Source organism: Triticum urartu, chromosome 1 (genome assembly GCF_003073215.2).
Source record: "Triticum urartu cultivar G1812 chromosome 1, Tu2.1, whole genome shotgun sequence".
Classification (NCBI taxonomy): Eukaryota; Viridiplantae; Streptophyta; class Magnoliopsida; order Poales; family Poaceae; genus Triticum; species Triticum urartu.
In genome coordinates, this window is record NC_053022.1 from 15,153,312 (window position 1) to 15,172,649 (window position 19,338).

General features: G+C 43.2%; 1 pseudogene; it reads left to right on the forward strand.

Moving 5' to 3' along the window:
* Nucleotides 1-217: 217 nt before the first annotated feature.
* Nucleotides 218-16,598, forward strand: LOC125538399 (annotated as a pseudogene).
* The last annotated feature ends 2,740 nt before the right edge of the window (nucleotides 16,599-19,338 follow it).

Sequence of the window (19,338 nt, forward strand, 5' to 3'; positions counted from 1 at the left end):
CTAATTAAGTTTTGGACATACAGCAGAAAGTGCTCAAAGTTCATCAGTAGTTGGAATTCTTCGTAATGAGTGTCTGTCTGCCATTGTGATCTCCATCTATCTTCACATGCATGCATTATTCTGATATCATATCATAGAAGTTTGAGTCCAGCTCTTTCGGTTGTTTTTCTGAACCTTGATATATATTTCCTGATGATTGGTACAGCTGAAGTGTTCGATGGAGGACCTACCTGAGGCTCTGCCGACTGAGATCCTCAAGAGGATCACCAGGACAAGTGATCTCAATTCTCTTTCCCTTGTGTCAAAGCAGCTCTACAAGATACAGGGGAATCAGAGGGATGCTATCCGTGTTGGTTCTGTTGAAAATATTAGCACTTTTCCGATTAGACTTATCCACGAGTAAACAGTAAGCATGGCATAAAAGGTATGCATCTCATAGCAATACCTAACCATACAAGCACGTATAGAACATAGAATCGAACCATCTATGAGGAGCACATATACGGCTAGCATAAGTACGAGTAAACGAGGGATGAACAGATCATACCCTCCGGTTGGCCAGGCCAACGCGGCGGTGGCAGCAGCAGCCTCGGCGTCGTCCGTGGCCTTCTTCTTGGAGGCGGTGTCGTCGGCCATGGTGTCGATGCAGGAAAAGTAGTGGAAGCAGAGGCGGACGAAGTTGGGGACGGATCGGGAGCAGTCGCGTCGAGACGCTCCCCAAAAATCTTATTGCCGTTCTCCCGGGCAGGATCTCGAATGACAGGGTTCCGGAGGCACCTGCTCTCCCGACCAACCGTGCACGCGGTCATCGGGATGAGATCGCCAGAAGCAGCACAGAGAGAGGAACAGTAGCTGACGGCTAGGGTTGTACGAGAGGGAGTGAGTGAACTGAGTTAGGGTTCACTCCACTGGCCAGTGCCTTCTTATATAGGCCGTCAGGTAGATGGGCCTGAGCCAGGCCCACGACCGAGTCCGCGAACAGCCCATGGTCCAACGTCTCGGACAGTGGCGCTTATGTAAGCGACTCGTTAATTAATTAACAATTAATTAACCGTTCCTGAGCGGCAAAAATAAGCTTCGGCTCGGCTCATTCCAGCAACCCGCAGAGGGCGTCGTGACGAGGCGAGGCGGGCGGCGGAGGAGGAGGAGCGCGCGTGTACAACTCCTATTCCCAAGCTCCCAATAGCAAGTGGTAGAGTAGCCCTTATAAAGAGGTCTCACTCTTCTTACTGTAGCAGTATGTGTTGGGGAACATAGTAATTTTAAAAAAATTCCTACGCACACGCAAGATCATGGTGATGCATAGCAACGAGAGGAGAGTGTGATCTACGTACCCTTTGTAGATCGACAACGGAAGCGTTTGGTTGATGTAGTCGTACGTCTTCACGGCCCGACCGATCAAGCACCGAAACTACGGCACCTCCGAGTTTTAGCACACGTTCAGCTCGATGACGATCCCCGGACTCCGATCTAGCAAAGCGTCGGGGAAGAGTTCCGTCAGCACGATGGCGTGGTGACGATCTTGATGTACTACTGCAGCAGGGCTTCGCCTAAGCTCCGCTACAATATTATCGAGGACTATGGTGGAAGGGGGCACCGCACACGGCTAAGAATATGATCACCTGGATCAACTTCTGTTCATAGGGTGCCCCTTTCCTCAGTATATAAAGGATGGAGGAGGAGGAGGCCGGCCAAGGCTAGGTGTGGCCAGGATGTGGAGTCCTACTAGGACTCCAAGTCCTAGTAGGAGTCCACCAAGAGGGGAGGAAGGGAGAAGGAAGTGGAGGAGAAGGAGAGGTGGCCGGCCCCCTTTTCCCTAGTCCAATTCGGACTAGAGGGGAGGGGGGGCGCAGCAGCCCCTTGGCCCTTTCTCCTCTTCCCACTAAAGCCCATCAAGGCCCATTGCTTCTCCCGTAACTACACGGTACTCCAAAAAATACCCGAATCACTCGGAACCTTTCCGATGTCCGAATATAGTCGTCCAATATATCAATCTTTACATCTCGACCATTTCGAGACTCCTCGTCATGTCCCCGATCTCATCCGGGACTCCGAACTCCTTCGGTACATCAAAACTCATAAACTCATAATATAACTGTCATCGAAACCTTAAGCGTGCGGACCCTACGGGTTCGAGAACAATGTAGACATGACCGAGACACGTCTCCGGTCAATAACCAATAGCGGGACCTGGATGCCCATATTGGCTCCTACATATTCTACGAAGATCTTTATCGGTCAGACCGCATAACAACATACGTTGTTCCCTTTGACATCGGTATGTTACTTGCCCGAGATTCGATCGTCGGTATCTTAATACCTAGTTCAATCTCGTTACCGGCAATTCTCTTTACTCGTTCCGTTATACATCATCCCGCAACTAACTCATTAGTTGCAATGCTTGCAAGGCTTAAGTGATGTGCATTACCGAGAGGGCCCAGAGATACCTCTCCAACAATCGGAGTGACAAATCCTAATCTCGAAATACGCCAACCCAACATGTACCTTTGGACACACCTGTAGAGCTCCTTTATAATCACCCAGTTACGTTGTGACGTTTGGTAGCACACAAAGTGTTCCTCTGGCACACGGGAGTTGCATAATCTCATAGTCATAGGAACATGTATAAGTCATGAAGAAAGCAATAGCAACATACTAAACGATCGGGTGCTAAGCTAATGGAATGGGTCATGTCAATCACATCATTCTCCTAATGATGTGATCCCGTTAATCAAATAACAACTCTTTTGTTTATGGTTAGGAAACATAACCATCTTCGATTAACGAGCTAGTCAAGTAGAGGCATACTAGTGATACTTTGTTTGTCTATGTATTCACACAAGTATTATGTTTCCGGTTAATACAATTCTAGCATGAATAATAAACATTTATCATGATATAAGGAAATAAATAATAACTTTATTATTGCCTCTAGGGCATATTTCCTTCAGTCTCCCACTTGCACTAGAGTCAATAATCTAGTTCACATCGCCATGTGATTTAACAGCAATAGTTCACATCACCATGTGATTAACACCCATAGTTCACATCGATATGTGATCAACACCCAAAGGGTTTACTAGAGTCAGTAATCTAGTTCACATCGCTATGTGATTAACACCCAAAGAGTACTAAGGTGTGTGATCATGTTTTGCTTGTGAGATAATTTTAGTCAACGGGTCTGCCACATTCAGATCCGTAAGTATTTTGCGAATTTCTATGTCAACAATGCTCTGCACGGAGCTACTCTAGCTTATTGCTCCCACTTTCAATATGTATCTAGATCGAGACTTAGAGTCATCCAGATCTGTGTCAAAACTTGCATCGACGTAACTTTTTACGACGAACCTTTTTTTTCACCTCCATAATTGAGAAATATTTCCTTATTCCACTAAGGATAATTTTGACCGCTGTCCAGTGATCTACTCTTAGATCACTATTGTACTCCCTTGCTTAACACAGTGTAGGGTATACAATAGATCGGGTACACAGCATGGCATACTTTATAGAACCTATGGCTGAGGCATAGGGAATGACTTTCATTCTATTTCTATCTTCTGCCGTGGTCGGGCTTTGAGTCTTACTCAATTTCACACCTTGTAACACAGGCAAGAAACCTTTTCTTTGACTGTTCCATTTTGAACTACTTCAAAATCTTGTCAAGGTATGTACTCATTGAAAAAACTTATCAAGTGTCTTGATCTATCTCTATAGATCTTGATACTCAATATGTAAGGAGCTTCACCGAGGTCTCTCTTTGAAAAACTCTTTTCAAACACTCCTTTATGCTTTGCAGAATAATTCTACATTATTTCCGATCAACAATATGTCATTCACATATACTTATCAGAAATGTTGTAGTGCTCCCACTCACTTTCTTGTAAATACAGGCTTCACCACAAGTCTGTATAAAACTATATGCTTTGATCAACTTATCAAAGCGTATATTCCAACTCCGAGATTCCTGCACCAGTCCATAGATGGATCGCTGGAGCTTGCATATTTAGTTAACACCTTTAGGATCGAAAAAACCTTGTAGTTGCATCGTATACAACTCTTCTTTAGTAAATCCATTAAGGAATGCAGTTTTGTTTATCCATTTGCCAGATTTCATAAAATGCGGCAATTGCTAACATGATTCGGACAGACTTAAGCATAGATACGAGTGAGAAAATCTCATCGTAGTCAACACCTTGAACTTGTCGAAAACCTTTTGCGACAATTCTAGCTTTGTAGATAGTAACACTCCTATCAGCGTCCGTCTTCCTCTTGAAGATCCATTTATTTTCTATGGCTTGCCGATCATCGGGCAAGTCAACCAAAGTCCATACTTTGTTCTCATACATGGATCATATCTCAGATTTCATGGCCTCAAACCATTTCACGGAATCTGGGCTCATCATCGCTTCCTCATAGTTCGCAAGTTCGTCATGGTCTAGTAACATGACTTCCAGAACAGGATTACCGTACCACTCTGGTGCGGATCTCACTTTGGTTTACCTACAAGATTTGGTAGTAACTTGATCTGAAGTTACATGATCATCATCATTAGCTTCCTCACTAATTGGTGTAGTAGTCACAGGAACAGATTTATGTGATGAACTACTTACCAATAAGGGAGCAGGTACAGTTACCTCATCAAGTTCTACTTTCCTCCCACTCACTTCTTTCGAGAGAAACTCCTTCTCTACAAAAACTCCGAATTTAGCAAAAAAAGTCTTGCCTTCGGATTTGTGATAGAAGGTGTACCCAACAGTCTCCTTTGGGTATCCTATGAAGACATATTTCTCCGATTTGGGTTTGAGCTTATTAGGATGAAACTTTTTCATATAAGCATCACAACCCCAAACTTTAAGAAACGACAACTTTGGTTTCTTGCCAAACCACAGTTCAGATTGTGTCTTCTCAACGGACTTAGATGGTGCCCTATTTAACGTGAATGTAACTGTCTCTAATGCATAACCCTAAAACGATAGTGGTAGATCGGTAAGAGACATCATAATCGCACTATATCTAATAAAGTACGGTTATGACATTCGGACACACCATTACACTATGGTGTTCCAGGTGGCGTGAGTAGTGAAACTATTTCATATTGTTTTAATTGAAGACCAAACTCGTAACTCAAATATTTTACCTCTGCGATCATATCGTAGAAACTTTTATTTTCTTGTCACGATGATTTTCCACTTCACTCTGAAATTCTTTGAACTTTTCAAATGTTTCAGACTTATGTTTCATCAAGTAGATATACCCATATCTGCTCAAATCATCTGTGAAGTTCAGAAAATAATGATACTTGCCGTGAGCCTTAACACGGATTGGACCGCATACATCAATATGTATTATTTCCAATAAGTCAGTTGCTCGCTCCGGAGAACGGAGTCTTAGTCATCTTGCCCATGAGGCATGGTTCGCAAGCATCAAGTGATTCATAATCAAGTGATTCCAAAATCCCATCAGCATGGAGTTTCTTCATGCGCTTTACACCAATATGACCTAAACGGCAGTGCTACAAACAAGTTGCACTATCATTATTAACTTTGCATCTTTTGGTTTCAATATTATGATTATGTGTATCACTATGATCGAGATCCAATGAACTATTTTCATTGGGTGTGTAACCATATAAGGTTTTATTCATGTAAACAGAACAACAATTTATTCTCTTACTTAAATGAATAACTGTATTACAATAAACATGATCAAATCATATTCATGCTTAACGCAAACACCAAATAACACTTATTCAGGTTCAACACTAATCCCGAAAGTATAGGGAGTGTGCGATGATGATCATATCAATCTTGGAACCACTTCCAACACACATCGTCACTTCACCCTTAACTAGTCTCTGTTTATTCTGCAACTCCTGTTTCGAGTTACTAATCTTAGCAACTGAACTAGTATCAAATACTGAGGGGTTGCTATAAACACTAGTAAAGTACACATCAATAACATGTATATCAAATATACTTATGTTCACTTTGCCATCCTTCTTATCTGCCAATCACTTGGGGTAGTTCCGCTTCCAGTGACCAGTCCCTTTGCAGTAGAAACACTTAGTCTCAGGCTTAGGACCAGACTTGGCTTCTTCACTGGAGCAGCAACTTGCTTGCTATTCTTCTTGAAGTTCCACTTCTTCCCTCTGCCCTTTTCTTGAAACTAGTGGTCTTGTCTACCATCAACACTTGATGTTTTTCACGATTTCTACCTTCGTCAATTTTCGCATTACGAAGAGCTTGGGAATCGTTTCCGTTATCCCTTGCATATCATAGTTCATCACGAAGTTCTACTAACTTGGTGATGGTGACTAGAGAATTCTGTCAATCACTATCTTATCTGGAAGATTAACTCCCACTTGATTCAAGCGATTGTAGTACTCAGACAATCTGGGCACATGCTCACTAGTTGAGCGATTCTCCTCCATCTTTTAGCTATAGAACTTGTTGGAGACTTCATCTCTCAACTCGGGTATTTGCTTGAAATATTAACTTCAACTCCTGGAACATCTCATATGCTCCATGACGTTCAAAACGTCTTTGAAGTCCCGATTCTAAGCCATTAAGCATGGTGCACTAAACTATCAAGTAGTCATCATATTGAGCTAGCCAAAAGTTCATAACGTCTGCATTTGCTCCTGCAATAGGTCCGTCACCTAGCGGTGCATCAAGGACATAATTCTTCTGTGTAGCAATGAGGATAAACCTCAGATCACGGATCCAATCCGCATCATTGCTACTAACATCTTTCAACACAATTTTCTCTAGGAACATATCAAAATAAACATAGGGAAGCAACAATGCGAGCTATTTATCTACAACATAATTTGCAAAATACTACCAGGACTAAGTTCATGATAAATTTTAAGTTCAATTAATCATATTACTTAAGAACTCCCACTTAGATAGACATCCCTCTAATCCTCTAAGTGATTACGTGATCCAAATCAACTAAACCATGTCCGATCATCACGTGAGATGGAGTAGTTTCATTGGTGAACATCATTATGTTGATCATATCTACTATATGATTCACGCTCGACCTTTCGGTCTCCGTGTTCCGAGGCCATATCTGTATATGCTTGGCTTGTCAAGTATAACCTGAGTATTCCGCGTGTGCAACTGTTTTGCACCCGTTGTATTTGAACGTAGAGCCTATCACACCCGATCATCACGTGGTGTCTCAGCACGAAGAACTTTCACAACGGTGCATACTCAGGGAGAACACTTCTTGATAATTAGTGAGAGATCATCTTATAATGCTACCGTCAATCAAATCAAGATAAGATGCATAAAAGACAAACATCATATGCAATCAAAATATGTGACATGATATGGCCATCATCATCTTGCGCCTTTGATCTCCATCTCCAAAGTACTGTCATGATCTCTATCGTCATCGGCATGACACCATGATCTCCATCATCTTGATCTATATCAATGTGTCGTCACACGGTCGTCTCGCCAACTATTGCTCTTGCAACTATTGCTATCGCATAGCGATAAAGTAAAGCAATTATTTGGCGCTTGCATCTTATGCAATAAAGAGACAACCATAAGGCTTTTGCCAGTTGCCGATAACTTTAACAAAACATGATCATCTCATACAACAACTTATATCTCATCATGTCTTGACCATATCACATCACAACATGCCCTGCAAAAACAAGTTAGACGTCCTCTACTTTGTTGTTGCATGTTTTACGTGGCTGCTACGGGCTTAAGCAAGAACCAATCTTACCTACGCATCAAAACCACAACGATAGTTTGTCAAGTTGGTGCTGTTTTAACCTTCGCAAGGACCGGGCGTAGCCACACTCGGTTCAACTAAAGTTGGAGAAACTGTCACCCGCTAGCCACCTTTGTGCAAAGCACGTCGGGAGAACCGGTCTCGCGTAAGCGTACGCGTAATGTCGGTCCGGGCCGCTTCATCCAACAATACCGCCGAACCAAAGTATGACATGCTGGTAAGCAGTATGACTTATATCGCCCACAAGTCACTTGTGTTCTACTCGTGCATATAACATCAACATATAAAACCTAGGCTCGGATGCCACTGTTGGGGAACGTAGTAATTTCAAAAAAATTCCTACGCACACGCAAGATCATGGTGATGCATAGCAACGAGAGGAGAGTGTGATCTATGTACCCTTTGTAGATCAACAACGGAAGAGTTTGGTTGATGTAGTCGTACGTCTTCACGGCCCGACCGATCAAGCCCCGAAACTACGTCACCTCCGAGTTTTAGCACACGTTCAGCTCGATGACGATCCCCGGACTCCGATCCAGCAAAGTGTCGGGGAAGAGTTCCGTCAGCACGACGGCGTGGTGACGATCTTGATGTACTACTGCAGCAGGGCTTCGCCTAAGCTCCGCTACAATATTATCAAGGACTATGGTGGAAGGGGGCACCGCACACGGCTAAGAATATGATCACCTGGATCAACTTCTGTTCATGGGGTGCCCCTTTCCTCAGTATATAAAGGATGAAGGAGGAGGAGGCCGGCCAAGGCTAGGTGCGGCCAGGATGTGGAGTCCTACTAGGACTCCAAGTCCTAGTAGGAGTCCACCAAGAGGGGAGGAAGGGAGAAGGAAGTGGAGGAGAAGGAGAGGTGGCCGGCCCCCTTTTCCCTAGTCCAATTCGGACTAGAGGGGAGGGGGGGCGCAGCAGCCCCTTGGCCCTTTCTCCTCTTCCCACTAAAGCCCATCAAGGCCCATTGCTTCTCCCGTAACTACCTGGTACTCCGAAAAATACCCGAATCACTCGGAACCTTTCCGATGTTCGAATATAGTCGTCCAATATATCAATCTTTACGTCTCGACCATTTCGAGACTCCTCGTCATGTCCCCGATCTCATCCGGGACTCCGAACTCCTTCGGTACATCAAAACTCATAAACTCATAATATAACTGTCATCGAAACCTTAAGCGTGCGGACCCTACGGGTTCGAGAACAATGTAGACATGACCGAGACACGTCTCCGGTCAATAACCAATAGCGGGACCTGGATGCCCATATTGGCTCCTACATATTCTACGAAGATCTTTATCGGTCAGACCGCATAACAACATACGTTGTTCCCTTTGACATCAGTATGTTACTTGCCCGAGATTCGATCATCGGTATCTTAATACCTAGTTCAATCTCGTTACCGGCAAGTCTCTTTACTCGTTCCGTAATACATCATCCCGCAACTAACTCATTAGTTGCAATGCTTGCAAGGCTTAAGTGATGTGCATTACCGAGAGGGCCCAGAGATACCTCTCCGACAATCGGAGTGACAAATCCTAATCTCGAAATACGCCAACCCAACATGTACCTTTGGAGACACCTATAGAGCTCCTTTATAATCACCCAGTTACGTTGTGACGTTTGGTAGCACACAAAGTGTTCCTCTGGCACACGGGAGTTGCATAATCTCATAGTCATAGGAACATGTATAAGTCATGAAGAAAGCAATAGCAACATACTAAACGATCGGGTTGCTAAGCTAATGGAATGGGTCATGTCAATCACATCATTCTCCTAATGATGTGATCCCGTTAATCAAATAACAACTCTTTTGTTTATGGTTAGGAAACATAACCATCTTCGATTAACGAGCTAGTCAAGTAGAGGCATACTAGTGACACTTTGTTTGTCTATGTATTCACACAAGTATTATGTTTCCGATTAATACAATTCTAGCATGAATAATAAGCATTCATCATGATATAAGGAAATAAATAATAACTTTATTATTGCCTCTAGGGCATATTTCCTTCAGTATGGGACTAAACTTCCCACACTTCCCATCACTTGACATACGCATGCATGGGCCTTAGAGATTAACCAGGGATTAGTGTGTTATATGGGCCTAGGCCCATCCATAATCCAACAATCCCCCACTAGATCTCGAGGCACATAAGTTTGTCAACTATTCCAAACAATGTTTGATATACCAAAATTTTCAGTGGAGACTATTAAGTTGAACTTCCACCTAGAACAACGGGATTAGACTTCTTCACAACTGAACAATGGACTATGCCTTGAATTGTTAGTTTGGCGTGCAGAAGTTTCGCTATTGTCAGCTGATACATGGCTGCCGAAGGCTAAACCCCACGGGTGGAGCCTATTAGTCATACTCCGTACCTTCTCATGAGCTTACTAGAGAGATTACCCAATCTCATAGACTGTGACCAGCAGTCGGACTCACATAGGTGTGTTCCTCCAAAGAATGCTATGTAGGTTAGCATCTTGCTTACATAAGCTTTGGAACACATTAAGACAAAAGTCAGCTTGCCTTACAGAATTGAGAGTATTACTGCATCTCCAACGGAGTGGGTTTATTAAGAATACTCTCCTCAGTTGACCGCTGGATTGTTTTCCCAGGTCCTAATTCACGGGATCTCCGATCACATAGGTTGGGTTATCCCCATGGCAACTTACGTGGGTCTCATACCCATCTCCCTCGATGCATTTTCTATCACAATCCGTGATAGCCCTTTCGTAAAAGGGTCTGCTAGATTCTTAGCCGTCTGGATGTAATCCAACGCTATTACTCCGGAGTTTCTTGATTTTCTGACAGATTTCAATCTTCTTCTTATGTGCTTTGTGGATTTCATGTTGTACTTTGAACTCTTAGCCTTGCCAATCATTGTTTGATTGTCACAGTTCATAAGGACAGCCGACACTGGTTTATCAACCACCGGCAAATCCATCAAAAGCTCTCGAAGCCATTCTACTTCGACGCATTATGTGTCTAATGTTGTGAGTTCTGCTTCCATAGTCGATCTGGTTAAGATTGTCTGCTTGCAAGACTTCGAGGAAACAGCACCACCACCAAGTGTGAAGACATGTCCACTTGTGGCTTTCATCTCATAAGCATCAGATATCCAATTCGAATCACTATACCCCTCAAGTACCGTCGGGTACCCAGAATAGTGAATTCCATAGTTCGCAGTACCTTGCAAATAACGCATCACTCGCTCAACAGCATGCCAATGCACATCTCCCGGATTGGAAACAAACCGGCTCAGTTTGCACACAGCAAATGAGATGTCAGGACGAGTAGCACATGCTAGGTACATCAGTGAACCAACCACTTGAGAATATCTCAATTGATCTACAGCCGTGCCTTCGAACTTTCGAATCCGCACGCTAGGATCATATGGTGTTGCAGAAGGTTTGTAGTCCGAATATCCAAAACGGCTCAAAATCTTCTCAACATAGTGGGATTGCAAAAGTGTAATTCCACCCTCAGAATTTCTCAGTAGCTTGATGTTCAGGATAACATCAGCCACACCCAGGTCTTTCATCTCAAAGTTGTGAGATAGAAAAGACTTGACCTCCTCAATGACCTTGAGGTGGGTCCCAAATATCAGTATGTCATCGACATACAGACATAGTATAACTCCTTCGCCCCCACCATAGCGATAGTATACACATTTGTCAGCTTTGTTCACAATAAAGCCAACACATGTCAGAGTAGTATTGAACTTCTCATGCCATTGCTTAGGCGCTTGTTTCAGGCCATACAAAGATTTCACTAGCTTACACACCTTTCTTTCCTGACCATTTACTACAAAGCCATCCGGCTGTTGCATGTAAATTTCCTCGTCTAGCTCTCCGTTAAGGAAAGCCATCTTAACGTCCATCTGATGAACAAGAAGACCATGCGAGGCAGCCAAAGCGAGTAACACTCGAATGGTTGTCAGTCTAGCCACAGGTGAACAAGTGTCAATGAAATCCTCTTCTTCTTTCTGGGTATAACCCTTGGCCACAAGCCTAGCCTTGTACTTCTCAACGGTACCATCGGGCCTAAGCTTCTTCTTGAACACCCACTTACATCCTAATGGTTAACAACCATAGGGACGATCAGTGATTTCCCATGTCCCATTAGCCAAGATGGAATCCATCTCACTACGGACCGCATCCTTCCAGTAGTCAGCATCCGGAGATGCATAAGCTTCTAAAATGGTACTGGGAGTATCATCATTCACGAGGTACACGAGGAAATCATCACCAAAGGACTTTGCAGTCCTCTGTCCCTTGCTCCTAACAGGAACTTCCTCGTCATCCTCCATGGAACTCTCATCACTTTTATGTTCATAGTATTCCATCGGAATAGCAGGTTCAGGAGTCTCATCAGATTCCAGTCTAGAAACGCTTTGCATATCTCTCGTGGGGAAAATATCCTCAAAGAATGTAGCATCCCTAGACTCTATAATTGTACCGACCTTCTGGTCAGGTACCTCAGATTTCATCACTAGAAATCTATAGCCAACGCTATGCTTGGCATGGCCAAGAAAAACACAGTCCACGGTCTTTGGTCCCAACTTGCGCTTTTTGATTATCGGCATGTTGACTTTCGCCAAACAGCCCCAAGTGCGCAAGTAAGAGAGTGTAGTTCTTTTCTTTTCCCATTGCTCATAGAGAGTAGTCTCATTATCCTTTGTGGGAACTTTATTCAGGACATGACAAGATGTCAATACAGCCTCCCCCCACCATGCCTTGGATAAACCCGATGTATCTAACATGGCGTTAACCAAATCAGTTAGAGTATGGTTTTTCCGTTCGGCAACCCCGTTTGACTGGGGTGAGTAGGGAGGCGTCCTCTCATGAATAATGCCATGTTCCGCATAGAATAAATCAAACTCATTAAAAAAGTACTCTCCACCACGATCAGACCGGACTCGTTTTATTTTCTTCTCAAGTTGGTTCTCAACTTCAGCCTTATAGATGTTAAAGTAGTGTAGAGCCTCATCCTTAGTATTTAACAAATACACATAGCAGAATCTAGTGGAATCATCAATCAGAGTCATGAAGTATTTCTTTCCACCTTTAGTCAACACACCATTCATCTCACATAGATCTGAATGTATGAGCTCTAATAGTGCCAGGTGTCTCTCCTTCGCAGGCTTGTGAGGCTTACGAGGTTGCTTAGCTTGCACACATGCATGGCACTTAGAGCCTTTGGCTAAAGTGAAACTTGGGATTAAATCCATTTTGGCTAGCCGCGTCATACAACCGAACTTTATGTGACAAAGACGTGAATGCCAAACCTCAGATTCGTTCACATTAGAATGAATTTGGTTCACGACTTCATTACAGAAATCCTCCGGGGAAAGGCGGAACAAACCACCACAATCATATCCTTTTCCAACAAATAGTCCATACCGAGATACGACTACTTTGTTAGACTCAAATACTAACTTAAACCCTTATTTAGATAGAAGGGAGCCACTAACGAGATTCTTCTTTATGGTGGGGACATGCTGCACGTTCTTCAGTTGCACGATCTTTCCCGAAGTAAACTTCAGATCTACCGTGCCAACACCATGAACAGAAGCATGCGAGCCATTCCCCATCAGGACGGAACAATCTCGTGTGACCTGGTAGGAAGAAAACAAAGACACATCAGCACACACATGAATATTGGCCCCAGTGTCAATCCACCAATCGGTGGACTGACAGACTGAAAGTATGATAAACAGATTACCATACCCAGATGTCGCATCATTGTTGCTCAGAGTGACATTCACAGACTTGGAGTCCTGTGCTGGCTTCTTATACTTGTTTGGGCACTTGTTTGCCCAATGTTCGTCTGAACCACAAGTAAAGAAGCCATCTCTCTTTTTTTCTTTCTTCTTATCCTTCTTCTTAAAGGTAGTATTCTGCTCGACCGAGTTCTTTCCCTTGAACTTGTGGAAGTTCTTCTGCACCACATTGGCGCTAGAAGAACCCTCTGCCCCTTTCACGTGTGAGTCCTTTGCTCTCAAGTTCTGCTCAACACTGAGATGACCAATGACATCCTCAACAGAGAATTCACGTCTCAAGTGCTTGAGAGAAGTAGCAAAGTTCCTCCAACTAGGAGGGAGTTTTGCAATAATGCAACCCGCGACAAACTTGTCCGGTAACTCACACTTCAGGAGCTCCACCTCCTTAGCAATGCACTATATCTCATGAGCCTGGTCCAATACAGAACGGTTATCAACCATCCTGTAGTCATGGAACTGCTCCATGGCATACAGCTCACTGCCAGCATCAGTTGCGCCGAATTTGACTTCGAGGGCATCCCACAAGTTTTTGGCAACACCCATATGAATATAGGAATCAACCAACTTGTCTCCAATCACACTTAGAACTGCTCCCAGAAAGATTATGGTTGCCTCCCTAAACGCCTTCTCCTGTTCAGGAGCAATCGTTTCTGTGAGGGACACACCACCAACCCAGAACACGTTCATCGCTGTGAGCCACAAGGTGGTCCTAGTCTGCCAACGCTTAAAATGCGTTCCGGTAAACTTTTCCGGTTTCATAGTAGCAGCAAAGCCTTGAATCGAAAAGTGCCTAAAATAAGGTTTTTGGATTGTTGGAAATATTAGCACTTTTTCGATTAGACTTATCCACGAGTAAACAGTAAGCATGGCATAAAAGGTATGCATCTCATAGCGATACCTAAGCATACTAGCACGTATAGAACATAGAATCGAATCATCTATGAGCAGCACATATACGGCTAGCATAAGTACGAGTAAACGAGGGATGAACAGATCATACCCTCCGGTTGGCCAGGCCAACGCGGTGGCGGCAGCAGCACACCGAGGCCTTCTTCTTGGAGGCGGCGTCGGCGGCCATGGTGTCGATGCAGGGGAAATAGTGGAAGCAGAGGCGGACGAAGTTGGGGACGGATCGGGCGCGCGCGCGCGTCGTGAAGAGGCGAGGCGGGTGGCGGAGGAGGAGGAGGAGGAGCGCGCGTGTACAACTCCTATTCCCAAGCTCCCAATAGCAAGTGGTAGAGCAGCCCTTATAAAGAGGTCTCACTCTTCTTACTGTAGCAGTATGGTACTAAACTTCCCACACTTCCCACCACTTGACGTACACATGCATGGGCCTTAGAGATTAACCAGGGATTAGTGTCTTATATGGGCCTAAGCCCATCCATAATCCAACAGGTTTCGGTCTTTGCACTGCTAAAAAAGCACTGACATCATTGTGCGCCCGGTTCCCAAATCTGCGGAAAGTGGAAATCGATTACTCTGGTTGGATACCTGGACATGGAAATCAGCTGCATAACAAAGGCCTTCTTGTGTTTTCATCTCACTATTCCTTGCTGATTGATCTCACATTAAGCTTCTGCTCACACATCGATGACTCTGGGCTTGATTGCTTAGCGAATTGCAAGAAATTGGTGTCTCTCAGGCTGAACTTGATACCACAAATAACTTCGATTGGGCTTTTCTCAATTGTAGTTGGTTGCACAAGTCTATCTGCTCTCCACCTTATTGATTGCAAGAAAATCGACAGTGTAGAGTGGCTGGAATACCTTGGTAGGGATGGATCATTGGAAGAGCTTGTAGTGAAGAATTGCCAAGGAATCAATCATCATGACTTCCTAAAGTTTGGTTCAGGATGGTGAAGCTCCAGAAGTTTGAGTTTGAGAGCAAAAGAGGAAAATATGAATGTCTTACGGAAGATGTGGTCTATGACTCCTCGTACGATGCTCACAGCACGGATATATACGATTTCTGCTGTGAGAGTTTGAAGGATTTAAGGTTGGCGCATATTAAAACTTGGCCAGAAGTAGGACTTCGTGTTGTCCTAGGGAAATGTAATGCATTGGAGAAGCTTTGCCTTGAGTATGTTTGTGCCCTAAATGACAATGACATGATTGCATCATCTCGGAGCTGCAGCAACCTTAAAAGCATCTCACTTTGGCTCAACCTGCAGCCCTACTCTAGTGATGTCGGCTATTGTGAAACCAGGACGTCATTTACTGATAACAGCCTTTACGCTCTAGCCCTAAACTGTCGTATGCTTCAGATGGTGGACCTCAACTTTAGAGGATGTTCCCCTGACTGGCCATCAGAAATAGGATTCACACAGCAGGGTTTTCTGGTTCTCATTCAGTCCTGCCCGATTCGTGTTCTTGTGCTAAATACCGCCAACTTCTTTGATGACGAGGGGATGAAGGGCCTCTCATCCTCACCACATCTGGAGACACTTCAGCTTATATTGTGTCATGCGGTAACTGATGCTGGGATGCGCTTCATTGCGCACACCCCAGGCTTGAGTAATCTCACACTTCAGTTGTGTCATTACATTACTGATGTTGGAGTGGCTGAACTGAGGCGTGCACATAAGTTAGAGTCTTTGGTCATTGAGTGTTGTGGTGAGGTCTCTCTGCAAGCTGCGCAGGGTGTCGCCAAGTCAGTTCACTACTCCAGCAAATATTTAGATGTCCTTAGGAAGAGAATTGGTCTTGGCGGCTATTGATGAAGTGGTCTCCAAAATTTTCAGTATAAATTTTCTGCTGAAGACATTAAGTTGTTCAGTGTGCATCATTGGACAAGGTTGTGTGCATCATCCGACCTAGATTCACTTGTGTGGACTTTCTATTGCCTTCTACCGTTACTGTATAATTTTTCTGTATGACAGTCTAATGATGACCTTTGGATGGCATCTCGTGAATGAAACTTTAATACTGTAATAGGCACCACTGGTGTATTACTATCAACCATAATTCTGGTTGCTTAATTTCTACTCTCTGTAACCGTTTTGAAACCGACATAAGTTAGGCCCCAAGATTCTCTGTTTTTGCTGTGGAGGCACTATATGACAGTTTGGTGCTACTTATTTGTATTATTTAAGCAAATGTCATGGACCCTTTTTTATTGTGCAAGTGATTTTGAAGACATATATCTCTGCCTGCTATGTTCGCGTGGCAATTTTGGTATGTATCGTTGTAGTAATAATATTATGTCTAAGTTTCGATGGACACGTACAAAGGCGGCATGCTTGTTTTGTTGATATCAACTCTACCGGAGGATGTCTTTGATTGCTTCTCAAAAGTATAGTGCTAGTTACAAGTAGCATAATTGTAGATGTTTAGATTCTAAAATGGCCTGAAGTTGAGGAACAAGTGAAACTTGAGCGACTAATTACATCTCAGGTACTCACATCGTGTCTTTGCTCTGCACATTTTGTTTTTACCTTTTTGAGGGGTCGCGTCTCTTTCACCTATCATGTGTTTGATTGGTACAAAGATTCATCTCTTTTTTGAGCCTTTCAGATTTCTGAATCCTTTTATTTTAGTAACAGGACAGCTTCGTTGCATCAGTTCAGCTCATAGAAACAGCATTTGCCTTGTATTTGTAGCTCATCAAGATGCCAACTTTGCTTTGCTGGCTATGTAATTTGTGTTGTACTTTATATTTGGGCTAAAATGAAACATGCACCTTTCCCTTGTTAAAAGAAAGGGTGAATACATTATTTTTCTTCTACATTAGCTCTTGCACGCCCTGATTGTGGAATATTTACTAGTTTGTTTCTATTTGTAATTAGCTGAGAGTGTTCAACTTCTGTGTTGGCCTGACCGAGGAGCTCATCCAGAAGACCGAATATAAGAGAAATTTAGGGTGTTTGGTTTGCCCGCATCCACCTCAGCTAGACGATGTTTTTGGGGGCCGGAACTTACCCTACGCATGGTCACGGGCTTGAGCGTGTATGAGGGGAAAATCCTAAATGAGAAAAGTCCAAGTTTTCTGAGAGCTTCGATCTATAAATGTTTACGGTTTATACTTACTAAGTTTTCTGAGATTTTTAGTGGAGCTGAATGCATATGCTTAGTAAGTTTTCTGAGTTTTTTAGTGGAACTGAATGCATATACTTAGTCTGTAGTGTGTGTGCACTTCCTGTAAAGCACAAGCAGAGCAGTCTTCCTTCAGCCAAATCACCAGCCTTGGGAATTCAGTGCTTGCTTTCTCCAGTCTGTCATCTGTATTTACTGATAAGAGAAGTTGATACCAATTCAACCTAAAAATTTCATCAAAACTCAACTCAGCTTGAGTAATCTCACACTTCGGGCGTGTCATAAGGTGACTGATGTAGGAGTGACTGAACTGGGACGTGCACATAAGTTAGTCTTTAGTCATTGAGTATTGTGGTGAGGTCTCTCAGCAAGCTGCGCAGGGTGTTGCCAAGTCAGTTCACGACTCCAGCAAATGTTCAGATGCCCTGAAGAAGAAACTTGGTTTGTCAGTATGAATTTGCTGCTGAAGTCATTATTAAGTTTTTGACTGTGCATCATCCGACGAGATTCACCTCTCTGAACTTTTTGTTGCCTTGACCTTTACTGCAATGATTTTCCTTTTTGACAGTCTAATGATGATCTTTGGACGGCATTTGGTGAATGAAACTTTAATAGTAGGCACCACTTGTGTATTAATATCAACCGACGTAATTCTCTACTCTCTGTAGCCGTTTCGAAACCGGCCTCAAAAGAATAGTGCTAGTACTAGTAGCATAATTGTGGATGTTTAGATTAAGAAATGACCTTAAGTTGAGGAACAACTGAAACTACTGAAGGCCTATAACATAGTTGTGTGCTAATTACAAGTAGGTAGCCACATCATGGCCTTGCTTTGGACATCCAGAACTAGACAACATTTTGTTCTTACCTTTTTGAGGGGGTTTAGCTATCAATAGTATATATGGTGAGTGTATGAAAATAGCAGAAACTAAGACACCATTTGAGGGATGAGTTATCGAGATTCATGTGTTTGCTTGGTTCATCAGTCTAGTACAAAGATCCTGGAATTGTAGATCTTTTATTTTAGTAGCAAGACAGTTCGTTGCATCAGTTCAGCTCGTAGGAACAACATTTGCCTTGTATTTGTAGCTCATCAAGATGCCAACTTTGCTGGATACTTTATTAGCTCATGTACTTTGTACTTTGTGTTGTACTACTTGATAAGTACTTGAGCTAAAATGAAATATGCGCCTTTCCCTTGCTAAAAAAGGGAGAATAATTTATTTATGTTTACATTATTAGCTCATGCACGCCCTGATTGTGGAATATTTACTAGTACAAAACAAACACTGGCAAAGAGAGGTTGAAAGAGAGGAAGCAAGAAGTTAATGAGCTACAGGAAGCTAGTGGAACCAGACATGCTAAAAACAGGACGTACAACCGTATCGGGAGCAGCTCCCTCTATCACTCGCTATTATTCCAAAACAATAGTAGTAAAGAGACATTTCATTGTTCAACCGGGATCAGGAAGGGGAAAAAATCAAGTTCTGCAACCAGTCTAATTTACATGTACACATAAACACAGGCGCCAATTGGAGCTACCAAAGTATGGGAGCAATACTAATCATTTGCACACTTTTTGGTTACTTGTATTTACAAAGTGCTGGGCAATCAACTCATACATGGGAAGACGTACAGAAAGTGCTCGAAGAAGTAGAATATTACCAAATCAAATCCACTTGAGGTTGGAATTTTTCTTCGGTCAGTGTGGTCCAAATTTTTGCTTGGTTGTATTCCACAAGTTGAACTTTTCTTCAGCAGCCACT